Source organism: Lonchura striata, chromosome 1, assembly GCF_050655825.1.
Source record: "Lonchura striata isolate lonStrDom1 chromosome 1, ASM5065582v1, whole genome shotgun sequence".
Classification (NCBI taxonomy): Eukaryota; Metazoa; Chordata; class Aves; order Passeriformes; family Estrildidae; genus Lonchura; species Lonchura striata.
This window is the reverse complement of record NC_140703.1, coordinates 89,823,113-89,844,200: the sequence shown is the minus strand read 5'-3', so window position 1 is coordinate 89,844,200 and position 21,088 is coordinate 89,823,113. Positions and strand designations below refer to the sequence as shown.

Genomic DNA, 21,088 nt, shown 5'->3' with positions numbered 1-21,088 from the left:
TTGGAGAAGCCCCGTGAGTCCAAAGACGAGCTGGTCCCACAAGCAAAGGAAAGAGGCGCTCTCCCTCAGGATTAGTTCCAAGGTTTAATGGGGGTCTGTAGAGATCCCAGGCCACATCTGAGCCCAAAGGACCTCCAGAGCAAGAGAGAGTCTCCCTGCCCAGAGCTGCCAGATATGGGGGGGCGGGGAAACCCGAGCAGGCAATGGGGAAGGACATGGGAGCGGCTCTCTGGGGCAAGGCCTCAGAGTGACCCCTGAGGAGGGGGTCGGGGAGGAGCCCCAGCCAGGGTCCAGTTACCCTCTGACCCTGGGAGAAGGATCTGGACAAAGGAGAAGGGTCACCAGGTGATGGACACATCACCTGGGAGGAGACAGGGGGATGGGTTGGGGTTTGATGGACATACAGGTACTGATGGGAAAGCTGGGATGGACCAAACAGGTACAAAGAGGGGATATGGAGGGACAAACCATTATGAGGGGATATACAGTGCAAACACAACTCTACAGGTAGGTAGAAAAACAAAAGGAGATAAATCTCTCTGGTCTTGAGAGAAGGTGGAAAAAAAATAAATATGGTTTCTCCACACTACTGCCTCCAAGAGCTGGCTATAAGAAGTCTAAGTGATGGCCTTAAGTGTGAGCTAGACTCTAGGAAACCTGCTTGAAAAATGAGAAGTTGTGAGTTATATGGGCATTATTGAAGCAGCTTTTTAAATATATATGGGACTTTATTCAGAACTGAGTGATTCTAAGGAGAGAAAATTAAATCCTGTGAATGTTACCCATTCCTAAAGAACTGAATTAATCCTTCTAAGAAGGCTTCCAGCTGTTCATCTTCAGGATACTCCTGTTCCTGTCATGACACTGCAGAGCTTTGGGATGTGAGCACCATGCTATCAGCACCGACTTTTAGATCAGTATAAGATTAATCTTACTGCAAAAATCTTTGGCTGGGTCAGGTCTGCATCCGTATCTGGCTCTGTCTCTCTCAGAAGACTATAACTTACTCTTCTAGCAGTTGCATTTGAACTGTGTTTTGTGTCAATGTGGGATAAAGAAACAAGAGGCCTGCATGTAATTTGGATTTTTCCAAGTATCGCATTTCAATCTAATGTACTGTTGTGTAATTAAGCCAGTAAGACTATATGACCAGCCCATTTCAGGACTTGGTCTGCTATCTTTAGCCAGTGACAAATTCTGGTTTCCATTGCTTGTTCAGAGATGATAACAGTGTGATTTTACAGGTATAAGTAACAAATTAGATCAATTAAAAAGAGTAAGAGTGGCACCTGTCTAAGTGTAGGGTTGCACTAAATGATTTCCACATCTTTGTTTCCTGCAGGACCCTGCATTTGCAGCCTCTCCTCAGGAAGGTTAACAATGGGAGAGTTGTTTCTTAATGCTCATGAACCAAGAAAGCAGCCTTATCCTGCAGCCCAGGGATATGATTATAATCTCTGAGTGAAAACAACAGCCGTATTTTTCAGCTCTATGTGTACAAATGATCCCTGTGTTTCATACAGTTCTTGACTATGGCATCTTGGATTGCCCAATTTGTTACAAGCCTGTATTGTCAGCTGGCTTTGTATAGTAGAGCTGAGCTCAAAGTCAGGTGCATGCCCCTCATTCTTTGTGTACAATTCTCCACATTTCGTATTCTTGTAGACCTTTATAAAAGATTTCAAAGTTTTACAATCTCAGAAATTTTCAAGTAATCTGATTTATTTTTTTGAACAGTGGAAGGGAAAGTATGCAATTTTGGAATTAAGAGAACTAGATTTGTGATATTTCTATCCCTTCTATCTCTATTATTGTCTAATGAAACTTAATCATTTTATGATAGGCCATATTAATACAGAAGTTCCTTAAAGGCTGTGCTTAAAATGAATGATGAAATCTCTATTTTTATTATTGCAGTTAAAAGCTTAGAAGTACATCTGCAGTATATTAGAGCATGGGCTTCTTTGGACACTGGAGACTTTATCCAGTTGACTAGTAAATATTTGACATGTAACACTCTTCCATGTCAAAATCACAGTTGGAAATCAAGAAAACAGGCTTTTTAGCAGCTTCAAGAGGAGACATCAGGCCATCCAAGAAGTCCAAGAGGTGAAAAGGGTGTGGACATGCTCAGACTCCTTGCTCTCTATCGCTTTTATAGTAACAGATTCTCTGGTGCTACATAGTGGAACAATGTCCTTCATAAGTTGGCTCTGGAGTTCCAGGAAAAGAATAATAATGTTCCTCCTCTTGGAATATGTATTCAAGGTCTTGGAGACAAGTGCTTGTTTGTACAGTCTTTCCTCTTAAGTCAGAAGTATTTGGTTCCAACTCTTTCTCCTGTACCTCTCAGATACATCTGGCTCCTTTGAGGTGTGGTAAGAAAGTTATACTTCTGCCACCACAATCTTTCACACATTAATACAATGTCATCTCATTAGAATGGAAATTCCAAGTGGGAAGGAACCCGATACTTGATCTTACAAACCAGTCCCTACAATGTTGGAAGGAGAAATTCCAGGTTTTGTGCTTTTGGGTTACTATTTAGTTTCAGAGTGATAAGCACCATTTGTACCCCTAGAGCTCTTCAGTTTAAATCACAAGTCATATTTAGGCTGGATTGGGCACTGAAAAATATTTAAGCTAAAAATGTTTAGATTAGTATCTTAAAAAATACACTTTGAGTTAATGCAGGAGGATTAATATTCCTGTCATATTGCTCCTGAGATTCATCATCCAAAAAAAGTAGAACTTGTCACCCTCTTATAACATGTTGAATTAAATCCAAGAACTAAGTGATGTGAATTACTTTCATAATCCTAGAGCTCTTCCCTGTAAGTAATGGTGATCACACACATTGGCAAAGCAGCCCAGGAGAAATGGCTATACTGATGTCCATAGTGTGCCTGTACAGGGAATAGGGAAGATTTTTATGTAAAATTCTGTTAATATATTAGTGCTGATGGGTTTTCATAACAATTTACTATATGATGCACCAATTTGTAGATGGTATTTGCAGTGCAGTTGTAATCCCAGGTTTATTTGCACTCTGCAGACTCGTGTAAACCTCTGCTCAGTATTATAGTGAAACAGGCCTGGTCCATGAAAAACATTGCAAATATGTAAAGACAAGCAAAATGGGAAAAAGCAATTGGGTGCAATATAGTCAAATAGATCATGCCTTCTATTCTACTTCAAAGTGTTCATAATATAGTTACTCTTTATCTGAGTGCTGGGAAATATCCTCTGTCAGAAGATCAAATTCTGTGGAGGAATGCAAAGAATTATCCATTGCCACCTAGTTTTCCAAATTTCAATAAATGTTCCTAATATGTCCCTGATTTTTTTAATGATAATTTCCTGGGAACTAGATCTGAAAGGCAATAACTCATTTGCCATCCTATGCTGAGGTAACATTTTTAATCATTTAGTTGGGATTAAATTTTAAGCAGAATTTTAACCAGAAACCTGTATGTGAAAGTCCCCAAACCCCATTAGTAATACTTTGTGTTGTCCTAGCAATTAGGTTTCAAACTTTTTATAAGTATCAAAATTTTAAAAATATTTTTTATGTTCCCTTCTATAGAATCCCTGAATTTATATGCTTTCCTTTTATTTAATGATGTGGCAGAATATATTCCTTTTTTTAGAGATGTATTAATTAAACTATTCAATTAAATTTTTTCCAAAATAAATGAAGTTCCTGAAAATGACCATGTTTGACACTGGTAGCTCCTCACAAAATTGATATGAGTTACTCTATAAGGTATTCTTTAGCTATCATTTAAAGAATGTTATTATTATCATTTACTGAATTATTTAAAGCTATCTTCAGGCAAACTTAAATGACTGTATTTATTTTTTAAATAGAAGCTATTTATTGAACTTTGCTTTTTCTGTAAATTACCTGCTTTCCCTTGTCACATCAACATCCTTACAAGAGATGCTTATTCTCTTCACCCCATTACAGCAGTTTTTTTAATAAAGTCTCCAATTATAGAGGAGATTTCTTGGCAGCGCATGCTATAAATGCAGGAACCTTTGAAAAAGGTTGAGAGGTGTAATAAACAGAGTTATGACAATTTTCAAAAGGAACCAGTAATATAAAAAAAAAAGCCCCAAGAAATGTCTGCTGCTAATGCAATTGGGCTGGCTGGGTGAGTGTTTATTTGAAAAGGTGGATTTATTATGGGAGAAGGGCTGCAGCAGGGAGATGATTTACCTCTCCCTGGATTAGCACTTCATGGTGGTCCAGGAGTTGGGCTCCAGCACCAGCCAGAACCTGCCCTGCCAACCCATTCTGTGCTTCCTCCAGCCCTGACAGGCTGCGTAAACACATAAACCTCTCCCAGGGAGGCCACTGCCTATGGAAAGCAAAATTTCTATACCCTGAACCATAAAAGAGCACCATTTCCAAGAGGGGTCATAGTCTTGATTTCCACAGGGCTAACAATTAAAATTTCCTACAAGTTAGTGCTGATTACGAAGGGATGGAAAACACCTCTGTGGCAAGTGAGCACTGAACTTTGGCCACTTATTCTGCGAGCTAAAGCAACAGGGGCTGCCCCACCACTTCCCTTTGTGGCTCTATTTGAATTCTCTTGATTAATGTTGTATGTGCAAGTCTATTGAGGCACTGCATTTAAAAGGATTGTTTACCATAGCCTTGTAATCAACCTGCCTTAGCAGCACCCTATTACCTGTGATAACAGGGCTGCTGCAATTTGGATCTGAAAGAAAACCACCTCAGATGGGCTCTCGGATGCTCTAAGTGCTAGTAGGCTGCCCTGTTATCTTCATTTGTAATTTGTTTTCAAGAACAGTGATTTGCATTTCAGTTGGATTACACCTTTTAATGTATCACAAACGTAAAGTGGCTGCAGTGAAAACTCACATCTCCACTAGTTTTCAAACGACGCATTTGAGGCTTCAGTGGAGAGGATTACAATTACAATTAAAATCAAAAGCTTGTTCATTCTTTTAATGACACATACTAACCCTTTCTATATGCAGCCTATTGTGGTGCTATACAATCATGATTTTTTTTTTTTTTAATATGTAATAGCTGCATGTGCTCTGCCTTATCATCTACTACACACAAATTCTGTTTTCTGCAAAAGAGCAGATCCTGCACAGTGAATTCAGAGGACAATTTACCTTGACAAAATATGGAAGAACACACAAAAAGGAATGGGGAGAAGAAAAGCCCACTGATGGGTTGGGGCTGCTTTGATTTTTTGGGTTTTTTTGGAGTTTTTTTTTGTTTGGTTTTTTTGGTTTTTTTGTTTGGTTTTTGGTTTTTGGTTTCTGTTTTTTTGGGGGAGCTGGGTGTTTTTATGTGGGGCATATTTTAGTAACAGACTTCATTTTCCTAGTGTCTGCCAAGATATGTAGTTGAAAAGACATACATTCAAAGTATAATTTTATTGGGTCTAGTGAAAAATATGGGTTTGTTTTCTTTTAAGGAGCATTGCTTAATTAAAAGAAGGTTTGTTGGTTTTGCTCTATTTTTTTAATTTTCTTTTTTTAATCCTATTGTTTTCCCACAGCAGTAATAAATTTTCACTACTCTAAATTTAATTTTTTTTGTGGTAATTCACAATAATTTTCATCTAAGGCATCTTATGTCACTTTAGAAGGATTTGCAAATGGAAGATATTTATGTTCCTACTTGGGTTTTACTGTGTTATTCTTTGTCTGGAAAATGGTAGAAAATTCTTTACGCAAAAACTCAGATTTTTGGTGAGACTTAAACTTACTCAGATCATGCATGGCAGAAACATTTGGCTGAGAACCTTTGCTGTGGTGTTCAAAAGCTTCAGCTCCCAGCCCAAACCTTGCCTGTGCTCAGGCAGCCTAATGGTTTATAAGTACCCTAATTCTCTCTGTTCCTAATTGCCAGGCTGGGACCACCCCATCACACCAAGCACATCTTCCTGTCTCCTTGAGAGGTTAACCTCTGTCCCAGGACAGAAGAGGTTCAGACTCCACTACAATGGGCTGAGGACTGTAATAGGTGCTGCTTACCCTGCACAGAGGGCTGCTAAATCCCAGACATGAGGTGGGGACATGGGCAGAGTCTCCAGTGAGGAGGTGAGGAACTGGGGAAGAGAAGAGCAGTGTCATAAATAGTGTAATTTCACCAAAACAAATGATCAGGTTAATTTTTTCCTGTTTTTCAAAGACAACTGAAAGTTCTAGAAGGTTTCATTTTCAAAAATGAAATATTGAAAATCAAGACTTATAGTTTAATATTAACAGAGAAGTAGTGGCATTCCCTTCACTGAGTTGAAATGCTTTGAAGGCAGCTTTTTACTGAAAGTATGTCTTTGAGGCTTTATCTGTATTTATCAAGAAGAATGGGAAAGTCATGCTGACCTGAAGAAATGAGGTAAAATTGAGAAATCATAACTAACCTGACCAATATTTGGTAAACAAAAGATTCCTGCCTTAATGGTAGACCAAAATAAAATTTGCATGCAGGTTACACACAGTAGTCACACACATTTTAGCAAAACATTATCTTGTTGTTTCTCTCCACCTACTCATGTCATTTTATATTCTGACTAAATTCAGAATAATTTTCCTTCAGGCAAGCCTTTCTTCTCAGGTATTCAACAGTATGGAAAGGGCAAGCTTAAAACAGATTGAAAACATCTCACAGATTACCTAAGGATCATAGCACATTAATGAAGAAATTATTTTTTTTTGTTTTCATGTAGATATTTTTAATATTCATCACAAACAGCATAAAGAAACCTTAAATCTGATGACCATAGTGATGACAGAGTGATTTACATATGTTATTGAGGTGTTCCAGGGGAACTGCCTTTCAAACACCTCATACACTTCATTCATCTGTGTGAGATGATTTTCTGGTTGTTCTGCAAAAATGCATCATTGAACAGGTGGCTAGCCTGACCCTTTGGCATCAATACAGTGTTCAACAGCAAAACTGTGATTTCAAAAGTAAACAGAGGTGGTTTCAAAATTAGTATGATATTTGAATTATTTTTTCTTTTTTTTTTTTTTTTTTTGTTTATTTTAACTGAGCTTTCCTCTTTTTTCAATTGTCATACATTTGTACTGTGATTAGGTTTTACAGTGGTCGCTTTCATGATTCTCTTTCATTTTTAGTTTATGAAAATTTATGTACCATTTCATAAAGGGTCTTACTGAATTTGATAATTTGTACTAGGTTAGCTAATTTTCTCAAAAACCTCAGTGAAAGAAATTATGTGAAAGCAATCCTAAACAATTCAGTGGGAAATGTGACCTTGTTTTCCTTGAAAGCTATCTTCATGTGCCCAACTCATGTCTTGTGTCATCTTCTCAAAGTTGAAACCTTAGAAGTTCTGAAGTAGCCCATTTAGATACCACTGCAGGGCTCTGCTCCCCATTACTCGCTGCACTTCAGATAAGGAATCTCTAGTCTTGCCCTCCTGCAAACTTGGAAAGATCTTTCATAGTTTTACCTGTGAGGGATGATCAGCTGCATACAGGCCCTGGACTTCTGCTTCTTAGTCACCATCCATGCCTTGACAACCTGACTTGGCTTGGGCCACAAATATTTTCCCTATGAAGTTTCTGTCCATTAGAAAAAGGAAGCCAACTCAGAATATTCTGTGATTCTATGACAAAATAAGATGCAGTTGTAGCCTTCACGTATTCATTTTGAAGTCTGATGCCACTATTGAAACTGACACCCAAGGAAATAAGAGTTACTCAGCACAATTTTGTGAAGGAATGTTTTTGTTCATTGGTAGTCCTGAAAAGCATCCAAAAGGGAGAAAATTGTCATGGCTTGTGTGTTCTTTTTTGGACACTTTCAATTAAATAAACACATTTTATAAATATTATAATAATTGTTTTATTTTGAGGATTTATGGCTATGATTTTAACAAAAATGAAGATGAAACAAAGACATTTTGTACATTTCAACCTATCTTGCTCCATGTTTCATCACTAGGTAAAGGTTTAACACAAGATTCTTTACACAAAATTTAAATCTATTTCGAATGGATTAAATTCAGCATTTCCCTGACAGACTATTTCTAAAATTGCCATCAGTCATTGTCCCCTACAATTCAGAAGCTATTCTGTTTTGACTAGCTCATTTCAGGTAAAAAAAAAATAGTACCCATGTTGCTCCAAATGAGAAAAGGTCATATTCCTAATGGAACTGAATATAAATCCAATATGATTTTCATGTTACACATTACATCATTAGCTACAGATTTATAGGGAGAGAGCTAATATATTAAAGACTGTACCATAGCGTTCTTTTTCAAATGCACCTAATTTTTGAAGTTAGCACTAAATTTCTTCTTATAAGAATATCCAAAGTATTTTTCTTTTATTGGCTCTTTTCTTTAAGTGAAGACTTCAGAGCTGATGAATATTTCATGGGTACAAAAACACCTACAATATGAGGTTTTACCTACAAAATCTTTGGGGAAAGGGAGAAATGGCAGGAAGGTGCTGTAAGGACAGTTCTTTTAAGAAGTCTTTGGAAAAGGGTCTCCATTTCATTTTCCACATCAATAACGCCTCCTTCACCCCTTAATACTTACTTCCTTTCATTCCATTCTATAATACTGTTCAGTCACTTTCATAGTTTTCTTTGAATTAAAGTGTGTCTCCTGAGCTGGCTAAACCATTTTAAAGCTAAAAATTTAAACAGAAAATCTGAACAATGGAAAAAATAAAAAGGACTTCCAACTGTAGTAGCTGTAAATTTGTACAAATCTATGACATTGGAATAAGAATCAGAAAAATATTCAAATGTACATTTTAAATTTATTTCTTCCATATTCTATTGTTCAATCCTAATAGACTTGTCACCTGGATTTCAAGAACACATTTGAACTCAGGACTATTAAGGTTCACAAAAATTTTGTATTTCACTAGAGACTGTTCCATTCCAGACATTAGATGAGCTCTCATGAAAAAAAGCATGTAGAACTCTCTTCTGACTGATGATTGCTAACGCACAACAATGACACAAAAACAAAAATCAAACCAAAACCAAATGAAAACAAATACCCCCAAACACACAAGCCTAACCAAACCCAAACAAAAAAAAAAAGTCACTAAAACCACAAAACAAAACAAAAAACCTCACCACAGCCAAATTCAAGGACAATACAATCAATAAAACCTTTATCAACCTATTCCAAAGAAAAGTAAAGATATCAATCATTCAGTAAAATCCACTAGCAGCTCTTGTTCTTATACAAAGGTTTCTTAGGTAGCATGATGACTAGTGAAATCATAAAGCTAGAAAAATTGAGAAATAAAAATAAAAATCTATAAATAAATCTAATTCCCCTCCCTGTCTACATGTGGTTTCATCCTTTGACACCTTTATTTGTCATTCTGTTCTCATACTTCAATGGCACATGGTAAAAAGTACTGGCTTGTCAGACAAGAGCAAAAGTCTAATACTCAAATTACAAATTTTTAATTATAACACAAAAAAAAAATTCTGAAAGGCATAAGAATATTCCTTATCCATTTAAGCCTATACATTTTATGGTTAAATACCTGAACATTGAATGTCTAGTCCAAGACACCTTTCTACTAAGCTTCTTAAGGCAACCTTCATATACTAGATTTTCTAAGCAGTCAGTCATTATTGTTGTTTCCTTTTCACCTATTTCTGAAGCAGAAACTACATACTGAAGTTAGTGTTTTCGATATGTATCTATGAGCAGGAGAAATTGCACTAGATTCCTCTGCTTTCACTTCTTAAGGCTGTGTCAGTCTTGTAAGACTTCATAATTAGCAGGTTCTCCCACCTTGCCAAGCATGTCCTTCTTCAATGCGCTGATTTTTAGTGGGGTTTGGTTTGGGGGTTGGTTTTCTTTCCCTTTTTTAGAAAAGACTCCCTCATCTTGAAAATGTGAACTACCTTTCAGTTTTCCCAAATGTATCACCTTTCATTTCACTGAAAAGCATTAATTCTGTGTAAGTGAGCCTGAATGTATAATACATATATCTTGCTAGAATTTCTCTTTGTTATTCAACATGCTACAGAAGCTGAGATTATCTGCTGACTTCACCAGCAAGAGCTTTTTATTTATTTCCAGATAACTTGAAAAGACACTGAACAGATCTTCGATCAGGAATAATCCTGTTTCAGTTCCTTTCAGGATTTAAATTACCAAATTATTTATTCTTGTCTATAATAACTTTTCTGATACCTCACTTGCTAAGTGTCTAACAATTTTACTTTGTATAGTGAAGACAGAGAATAGTGAAAATATAGTGAATTTAGAGATCTATTCAAAAATTCAATGATGTTGGTCAAACAAGATTGAAGCCTCATCAGACAATTAGTACTAGATTTTTGTGACATGACCTTTTTTATACAAAGGCACCTTGAGTGTCTGTTAGCTGCTAATTTTTACCTCCTTCCTAATTACATCTCTGCCTCTTCTATTCATGACTTAGGTTGTGGTCTGTCAACCTAAACAAAATTTTTAGATAATTAGATTGTTCTGCTTAATTTTTAAGGTGCTCACTGAATGCTTGTCTTGCATCACACCTCTCTGAATTTTCTCCACCACTGCAAATTGTTTTCAATATCAGTACAATGGCAATTATCAATATAATTTCTATGGTGGCATAAAATTGGGTATGTCTTTTTCACCTGGTAGGGATTTTGTTTCTTAAAATTTTTATTTTCTGAAAATCACTTTTTTAACAGAATTACAAAAACTGTATACTTACAGGAAGGCAGTTGCTGTCTATATCTTCAGCAGAGATGTTTGAGACTTGGGAAATTACTTTGTCTTTGACTTTCTTTTTTTTTTTTTTAATAGATATTAAGGACAAAAACTTATATAAGCTACACATTAAGGTTAGCCTTTTAAGCTTTTAAAAACTGGGATATGGAAAAGGTTACCTTCTTAGTGCATTCTTTTATATTCCTGCTTTTCTTTAAGTATATGTCTTTCCTTTAAGTGTGGTAAAATATAAGATATGTCATAAAATACACAGCATGGCTGAGATAATGTTACTACAGGAAATGGTATTTCCTGACTTTCAAGTACTTGAAACTGTCACCTTCCTAACATATTTTCTTTCTGTATGCAGTTGCAGTCTCATTTGTTCATTTTTCTATCTGTGAGCACCCAGTAATATGCTTGAACATGAACAGATATTAGAAAAAAATGGACAGATATTAGATTGATATTTTTTTTTTTCACTGAAAGACTAGTTAGGCATTGGAATAAATTGCCAGGGGGGTGGTGGATTCACCATTTCTGTAACTGTTCCAGAGGCATCTGAATGGAGCAGTAGAGATATGGTTTTCAGGATGATTATGGTGGTGCTGGGTTGATGGTTAGACTAGATGATCTTGAAGGTTTCTTCCAACCTTGATGATTCTGAAATACTGTGAACAAATAGGTGTAATTTTTAAGAGAAAAGTCAGGTATTTCTACTTTTGGAGGTACCAGTTCTGTACCAGGCTTTACTTGTACATTTCACCATTCTATCTTAGAGGCTCCAGGATTCACGAGGAGAAAAGGTGACCCAGCCTTTTTTTTTTTTTTTCCCTTTTGTGCTCCTGTCTCTTTGCTGAATGTTGTGTATAATTTTGATGCAAGATTACTACATTTTCACTTTCGCAATTGGCCTTTTGTGAGGCTTTATTCTCACATAGCCTTTTACTGCAAGGAGTTAGGAAGATACAAATGACTGTACTGAAATTAATTTATAACAAGTTAAAAAAAGACTTGGGTATACCAGTGTGACTTCAGCAATGGGGCTTGAGCACTTATGTCATAGGGAATCATAAAACAAACTTGGAAGGGACTTCTGAAGATCATCCTGTACGAAGTTTTGTGAGAGAAAAGAGAGGCTATGAGAAGTGGACTTGGCAGATCTGGAGGAGAGACAAGTTTGGAGGCACTTCCTTCCCATCTCCAACTATCAAAAATAGAGAAAAGGGATCCTGTTCCTTGCTGTTGCACAGCTAAAGGAACAGAGGCAAAGGACACATGCTACAGGAAGGGAGTTTGCCACTGAGTATAAGGAAAAATCAATTTGTAGGAGAGTAATGAGAAGTACACATCGTTACATTTACAAGTCAGCTGGACAAGTCTCTATCAATCTCCTCTACCTTTGAAATATTCACTGTTTTGAGTAGGGTGCTGGACCAGATGACTCATAAGGGTCCTTTTTAGCTGTGTTACTCTGTGTTTCTAGAGTCCAGAACCCAGTGGAGACCTTAATGGTTTGAAAGATCAGTCTGTTCAGCTGACAGGAATTCACTCTTAGGGTAGCCCACACACAGACCATGTTATATTTCATTTCAGGATTTGAGTGTATGGTAGGTAAGGAGAAAGTTGACTCTGAAAAAAGCTTTTAGGCCTCTACTCTCAGTTTCTTCCCTTTGCTTATGACCCTCAACTTGTCTTTTGCTCTACATTATACTTCAGTTCTACATATACTTTTTCCTTAATTCCTTCTGTTGATGAATCACCTCTTCAGTTTCTCCAGCACTACTCACATGAGTAAAATTTTTAGGACTTGAGTGAGGCTTTTCCCCCAGGATTCCTGTTGGCCTAAATCCAAAATGTCTTTACATCAGTAATTAGATTTTCATTTGTATCTGTATCTCACCAAATAACTGAGACACTCATCTTGAGAGTGATATTTCACTACATATGCCAAATAAATGATAGGCATTAATAGTAATGATCCCTTTGTCTCAAACACTTACACTTTACATCTATGATACATTCACCTCACTTAATTTTCAAGATGACAACAATGTTGGCCCTTGATTTACTTCTAGCAGAATTTGATAATGCTCAATTAGCCTTTTGCTCTAATAAATTTTTGGTGCTCATCAGTAATGCCCTCTAATTTACCATCAGTACCTTATGAGAAAGTAGTAAGGAGTACGCATACTCTCACAGCTTTTTTCACTCTGCAGCCTCTAGTTCTTTTGATTCTAAAAGAAAAGAAATCCATCTGCAATTAAATCTGGCCAAGGATGAAAAGGAAAATTCTAGTCAAGGACAGCTTCTTGAAATGCTTCAACAACACAAGGAAAGCAAAGGATAATGTGGGCCTGTTACTAAACGAAGGGCAGACCCTGATAACAGAGGACACAGAAAAGTCAGAGGTACTGAACGCCTTCTTTATATTGGTCTTCAAGGACCAGTCCAGCCCTCAGGAATCTCTGACCCAGGAGACCAAGGTAAAGGAATGTTGGAGGGAAGACTTCCCCTTGGTCCAGGAGGATTGGTTTGGAGAACATCTAGGCAAGCTTGACAGACACAGATCCATGGGCCCTGATGGGGTGCATCCACGAGTGCTGAGAGAGCTGGAGGACACCATAGTGAGGTCACTCAGGATCATCTGTGAAAAGTGTGGTGACCAGGAGAGGTGCCCGAGGACTGGAAGAAAGCAAAAATCACCCAAGTCTTCAACAAGAGCAAGAAGCAGCACACAGGGAATACTGGCTCATCATTGCTACCTTGATCCCTAGAAAGGTGATGGAATGCCTCATTCTGGAGGCCTTTTCTATCCATATAGATGGCAAGTAAGTGATCAGGAGTAGTCAGCTTGGCTTCACTGAAGGCAAATCATGTTTGACATTGCCTTCTGTGATGAAACAACTGCCTGGATGGATGAGGGAAGAGCAGTGGATGCTGTTTACCCTGACTTCAGCACAGCTTCTGACACTGTCTCTAACAACAGCTTCATGGGCAAACTCAGGCAGTGTGGACTGGGTGAGTGGACAGTGAAGCAGATTGAGAACTGGCTGAATGGCAGATCCCAGAGGTTTGTCATGAGTGGCACAGCGTTTAGTTGGATGCCTGTCACTAGTGCTGTTCCCCAGTGTTGAATACTGGGTTCCGTATTGTTTAACTTATTCGTCAATGATTTGAAAAAAGGTGCAGATGCCTCCTCAGCAAATTCACTGACACAAAGCTGGGAGGAGTGACAGATACCCAAGACTGCTGTGCAGCCCTTCAGAAGGACCTCAACAGGTTGGAGAGATAGGAAGAGAAGAACCATCCAAAATTCAACAAAGACATGAGCATTAGGAAGAGTATCGCCAGCAGGTTGATGGGGGTGATCCTATACTCAGCCCTGTGAGGCACACCTGGAATGCTGTGTCTGGTGGAGAGTAAAAAAATTGATTAAGGGTCTGAAGTATCTCTTACATGAGGAAAGACTGGGGGAACTGGGTCTGTTCAGCCTTGGGAAGAGATGATTGAGGGGACCTTATCAAGTATAAGATATGTAAGTACCTGAAAAGGAGGGGGTGTCACCAGATATCTCTCTTTTCTTCCACATGCATTTTGGAGGTGTCACAAAATCTCCAGATAACCTAATTAAATGCTCACATATTAACAACTTCTTTGGAAACCAAACTGCTGTAAATATGATGGTACCAGTCAGCCTGATGGACCTGCCTGATTTGTGTTTAAAATTAGTCATTTGGTGAAATCAGTCCTTCTAAATTGAGCACACTGTGTTACTCTCACAGGCAACAGAAAGAGGTAAGTACACAAAGGCTTCTGAAGGAGCTTTGAACAGCTCATTCATGTTCCTGGACTAGACAGGCAGGCTTAGCCTTTGAGGCCATCTCCTTCCATACAGAGAACAACGGCAACCACAAGCATAAAAAAGCAACCACAAGCTCTGTGTCTGGTGATCACCAGAGCTAATAACTTCCCAGCCACTGCAAATGCCATCTTTCTCAATAAAGTAATTATTCAGAAAGCCAGAACAACACTCTCTTGCTTTATTCCCGTTTCCCTGTATATTTTACACTGTCATAAAAACAACTATTTTTTTTCAGTTTCCCTCAAAAGTATGTGATAAAGTACATCTACTTAATTCTAAACCAAGCTCTAGGTGTGAGGGAGTTTTTCTGATTTAGTGTTTTTTGCAAATTGCCAGGGGTGTAGGAAATGTTATGGCTTAAACAACAGACTTAAGGCAACCTTGTAGAAGCTAGAAATAACCTTTCTTGATCAGTAAGCTCAATAACATAGATTTAGTATATCTCAGACATCATTCATTTAAAGTAATTTGTAGTGTCACTTCTCTAACAATTAAAAAAATAACATGTTTAAATCCTATTAAAATTGGATTTTATTAATTTCAAAGTACATTTTAATTTATTTTCATAGCTCTAATTAAATACCATGCATCAAGATACTGCATTTTACTGTTTTTAATGTCAGTTCTCTTTATACCATTACTACACTTCTGACATTTGTACTTAATAGAAACATAAACATTTTTATTTTGAACACTAGCTTTTGAAATATTCATTATGGAGCTGCTGGCTAATTCAAATTCTTTTTATATTGATATAATCTGAAAAGTTTTGTTCCCTATAATTATAGTATCTCTTTATGATTAATAAAAACCCAATTTACTTTTCTTTTTAATTAATATTAATTATTTTTATTTAATATAATGTTTTAACTATTTCTTTTACCTAATATCTCTTGTATTTAGTAAATACTTCCAGGCATTCTGGAAAGCAGCTTAGCAGCCACCTCTGACAGTTCTTTCAGGACCCTGGGCTGCCTGTAATTGGGTTCCATGGCCAGGTATCTCAGATTATCACAAATCTGATTTTTCCCTATGATGGGGACTTCATTCCCCTAGTCCCTGCCTTGAGATTCATAGGCTTGAAAGATATGGAAAGAGTGATTGTCAGTGAAAACTGGGGAAAAAGGTTGTCAGCCTTTTCCATGTCAGTTATCATCAGATTTCCTGTCTCATTTTCCAGTGCAGTAGAATATTTTTGTTCTCCTTTTGTGGCTAAGATACTTAAGAATCCCCTGTTATTATTCATCACAAAGTTCAGCAAATTTATCTCCAGCTGTGCCTTATGTTTTCTGATCCTACCCCTATACTCCTGAGCAGTATACCAGTATTCTTCCCAAGACATGTGTACCTCCTTCCACTGTGTATGCATTTCCCTTGTATTTTACTTTGACCAGGAGGATCTTACTCAGGTATGCTGATGTCCTGCCTTCCTTGCATGATTTCATGCAAATGGGAGGTGAGAACTCTTGTGCTCTAAGAAAAATACCTTTAGATATCTGATAATGATATTCTGCTTTTTCATTCCTGAGGGCAGTTTCCTGAAGGCTCCCAGCTACTACTTCCTTTAAGAACAGAAAGTTTGCTCTTGAAAATTTTTAAGAACTTGACTTTACCTGTCACACTACGACACAAAATAATTCACACATGGATGCCAGATGCAAAAGAGGGAAGAAAAGAACAAAATGAGAAATTTAATTTTCTGACTCCACTATATATATAATTTTAAAAGTTACAGTGGATTGGAGGGTGAAATTTCCACCTCTCCAACCACACTGGTCAAACCAACAGTCCATCAATTCTCTCCACCCACAAAGAAGAATGCAAAACAATCATTGTTTATATGAACAGTGAGAAAGTTCCAGTAGAAATATGTAAACATCAGAAGGTGTAAAAAACGTTTAGAAGAACTTTAAAACTCTCAAAAGAACAAGGCAATATTTACCTTTTGTCTGTCCTTATCCCTTCAAATCATGATTTTCACCAGGACATGATCACTGCAACTCAGGCTACCATGAGTATGGACTTCTCCTGTAAGCTCCTCTAAGGTGAAGAGCAACAGATCCAGCAAAACATCTTCTCTCGTTGGCGGAGGATATTCTGGATTAGCTTATCCTTGATGCACTCCAAGAGACTCCTGCTGCTTGCAGCTTGCTGTGACACTCTTTCAGAAGGTGTCAGCTTCTGGACCTAGTACGAAATCATGATGTTAAACTCTGTACCAAGTCACATGAGAGTTAAAGAAAATTTTAACATTGTTCCCACCTAAACCCAAAGAGATGGGCACCTCTTAACCATATAGTCTCAGCTATTCCGATTTAGTAGCTGATATTCAAACTGCAGTAATGCTTAATATTTAAACAAGATGGCAAAGATCAGGAGAGGAGGATAGTCAGCAACCCTTCCAGAACTGAGGAAATATATTGTCTTTCTGTGACCTTGGTAATATTCACCATGAGTCCAGAAATTCTTAATATGTCTGTGACAACATCAGCTCCAGTGTGAATTAGGTTATTAGTCTCTTAATTTGTATCATTACCAACTGCTTACAAAGTCTGTGTCTTTTTAAAATGGTTGATTAAGAAATATTCTTAACATTTTGCAGTTGAATCACAGCAAACCCAACTGCTGTTGTCTTATCTCACATTTTTAATGAAAAGTGATGCATTTCATCACTTCAATGATTTACACCTGAATCAGAGTACTGAATTATTCTACCTGAATGATGTGCTTCATCTTCAGCATTTTTTCTACAAATCCATTAACATCACTGTGTCTGAAGGCATCCATAAAACATATTTACATTCCTGTGCAGCTGTGCATATAACTCCAGAAACATGAACATCAGCTCTTTCAAACTATTCCATCCATGTGTGAGCCCTTTCATTTGGATTTAGAATAACGTCAACCAGAGAGGCCAAATGCTAAGATGCTTGACTCACTGAAATATAAACATCTCTTCTGGAAAAAAAGCTAAAAGTTGTGGGAACCCCAGCCTTGTTTTGGGGCCACATGTGGTGGTGAAATTCCTCCTCCAACCCGTGCTTCCAAAGAAAAACTCCGCAGGCTTAGCTGTTCGGTCTCAAGGCAGTTTATTGCTAGTTATCTAACAGATTATGTTCTTGGACTGCAGCTATTTGATCAGTGGCCTGGGTAGAGGCACACACACACACTGACATCCTCTCTATCTGCTGTCTTCTTCGTCTCTCCCTCCGCCCAGGGTTGCTGCTATCTTTTATAAGATATATTACGTATAACATGTTTACAATTATTCCCCAATACCTACTACCTACGTTGCCAAGTGTTTTTCTACTCTAAACCAATCTGTGAGTGCCAACATCACCAAGAACATGGAGGCAAGGAAGAAGAAGGAAGAAGGATGGGATCAGCCCACTTTCCTCCATCTTAGAACTTCTGACCCTCATGTACAAAGTGAAAACCCCCCTGTACATGTGCTAAAACCCCCCTGTACAATACTAAAAAAATTTCCCCTCTACTTCGTAACTACTTATACTATACTATCTAACCTTTTGTGATTGCTTGTTCCACCTCCAAAGTTGGTAATTCATTCCATGGCTCAAACTCAAAATCACAGTTGTTTTTCAGCTGTCTGCCAGGGTCTAGAATGCTTCTGACCAAGGCCTGGAACCTCTAAAAATGTCTGAGAGACATTTTGAGTTCCCACAAAAAGTAAAATATCATAATCATTTGCTTATCAAGATTACTCAAGACGATGTCAGGGAATGTTCTTGTTCCTAAAGGAAATGCCGTATTTGTATGCATATCCCTTGTCAAAGATGTCTAGAGATAGAAGCTGAATGAGTTATAATGATTCAAATATAAACTTCTTCTGGGCCTTTAAGCATTTTAAAGTTAATAAATATAAGGATTCCAATATAAAATTTACTGCTTAAAAAGTAATTTTAAAAAGAAGCTGCTGATGAGGCCATGTATAAATTTGTAGTGTTGCGTTTTGGGCTTTTTCCTTTCAAATTCTTCTTCTAGCTTCTGGAGGAAAACTATTGCCTTCTAGTAAGTCTTGCAGAGGTTAATATATTCAGCTTGAATAAAACAAAAAAGCATAGTAACATTTGGCACATAAAAAGAAAGAGGAGCACATTAAAGGAATGCAAAGGACCAGCAGCAGAAAGGCAACAGTTGCATAATATTATCAAAGTAATGAGTAGTGTGCTACATATTAATAAATATGTGACCTTTTAATCTTGATTATTTTAAAATTGTGTTATTTTGAAAATGAATAAACAATGCCTTGTTTATCCTTACATAAAGCCATAGTTTTACTTGATGGACAATGTAGAGTCATTTCTGTATTGGTAAGGTAGAATGCAGCTGTGCAGGTCATTCTAGTATTTATCACATCAATCTGTTTCTCTCACTTTTTTAACAAATTGCACCTCAGGACAATAACCACTTAAGCTAAAGCCTTATCTGACACAAGAGTATGCAAGTGTATTCTTTTATACATAATGAAATTTTACATTCCTAAAAGACAAATATTATTAAAATTAAAGAAGAAATAAAAGAGAAAACAAAAACTCTACAAGTAAGAGTGCATTTAAGTTTGTTATATACTTTAATGAGACACAATTTCTTATTTAAGGCTGTAAAGATTTGATTCATTTTTTATTATCCCTATCATTAATAACCATAACACCAACTTCAGAGGATTTATATTAAAAAAAACAAACCAGAGGCAGCAGTTGAAATTGTGAAATAAAGAAAATTAAAGAAAATTGAATGGTATGCAACCTCCCATTTAATTTCTGTACTATTATTAATTATTTATCAAATGCTAAAACTTCTGGTCAATTCAATATAAGTAATTTATGTTATAAAATAAGTGCTGACGGTCAGTTAACCTAATATAATCTAAAGGACTCAGCTTATTATGAGATAATTTATCACCTCTCCAGCAAGAGCTGAATTGTCCCAGGAAGCCACAGCTCAAACCCTGGAGTCCCAGTGTGTGTCACAGAGATGAAAGCCCAGGCTGGTTGGGAGCCCCATGCGCCTGCCAAGTGCAGTTTCTGTGCTGGCTGTGCCAGGCACAGGGCAGAGGACACTGTCCACGTTCTCTGCCCCTGCCAGGGACTCCACTTCCAGAGGTAAAGCAAGAATGAGGCTGCTTGGGCAAGGAGAGCTAACTGCTAAGGGCCTTCAGCACTCTAGACTGATGTGTTACATGGAGAACTCTTCCAGCAAATCTGGTCAGTTCTGCTTATTGAGGAAATTGTTGTTACGCTACCCAAATCCATCAAGAACCTGCCATTGGCTTCATTATCTCCACTTTCTCATTTCCCAAATTGGGAGACAAAACTATGTCCCCCTAATTGCAATAACTGCCCTGTATAGCATCAAAATTATATGTTTTCATAAAGTATACCATTTATACAGCCACACTGGCAAAGATAATAGTTAAGAGTGTATCATTAAACTTTCCAGAGTCCTAAATAGCTATTACAAGGAACCTAAACAAATGGATCTCTCTTCCCCCACAGATCTATAAGCTTGGTTACTTGAACAGAAGAGGAAAATGGCCTCATACCAATTATTTGGCGAGATGAGGTTTTTTCTGGAAGACTAGCAATCAGATACCTCAACTCAAAGTAAAACCATTATTGAAGGATGTAGATCTCAGGAAACATAATGCTGTGATGAAGCAAATGACACATGGGATGTGTAACAGCTGAGGATAAACAGTCTATGTGTAAGTCATGCCAATAATCCTTCCTCTTCCTCCCTATTTATTATTATTTCTATAGCTGCAGCTACTGTTTTCATTCCAGTCCTTTCTACTGGCTCCAGCTAAAGCCTCCATTGCAAGAGACGCTGCAGATCCAGCTACTCTCCTAGTATCCTGCAACACATTCTTATAGAGAAGATAAGCAAAGAGTGTGGTAAAGGGCTTATTAGTGTTCCTGGTCCATAAGTGAGCAGCCAAGGTGGTGCTGAAAAATCAAGTGATTTGCTGAACTGAAGAAAGGAGGTGTGTGGTGGACACAGCAAGTCACCACAACCCTCTCATATTGCATTTCTGTGGTCTGAAATCCAGGATAATTTTTGTCTGGAATGGGCACTTTTGCCATCTACTATCAAGGACAAAAACCTCACTCACAGAAGAACTAGGTATCATGCAGATGGCTACCCTGCAGAGAACTGATATGGTGTAAAGTCTCAGGATTAAGAAAAACCATAAAAACACCTCCTTTAAAATATCCAATGACAACGCCATCTGACTTTAGAATTGAGGTATGCTCCTAGTAATTCAGTAGACACCATTGTTGCTTGAATACAGTGGAGGACTAGAAAAGAAAATATGAAAGATCTGCAATAGTCTGAGGCAGAACTTTTAAAAAAATCTAACTGGTTTGTAGGACATTACATTTTTGATTTTCTCTCTACTGACAGTAGCTTAAACATCAAATCTCTTAATTTCACTGCTAACAAAACTTACATATAAGATGCACAAGGATAA

At 37.4% G+C, this 21,088-nt stretch overlaps 1 long non-coding RNA gene across 1 annotated transcript in view; it reads right to left on the bottom strand.

Moving 5' to 3' along the window:
• The window catches only part of LOC116183245 (uncharacterized), a 55,913-nt gene extending 36,267 nt beyond the window's left edge, over window positions 1-19,646 (bottom strand). Inside the window, exon 1 of the long non-coding RNA XR_014949708.1 lies at window positions 16,538-19,646. This is a non-coding gene — a long non-coding RNA (uncharacterized LOC116183245). The remainder of the gene's footprint in view (window positions 1-16,537) is intronic.
• Between the last annotated feature and the right edge of the window lie 1,442 nt (window positions 19,647-21,088).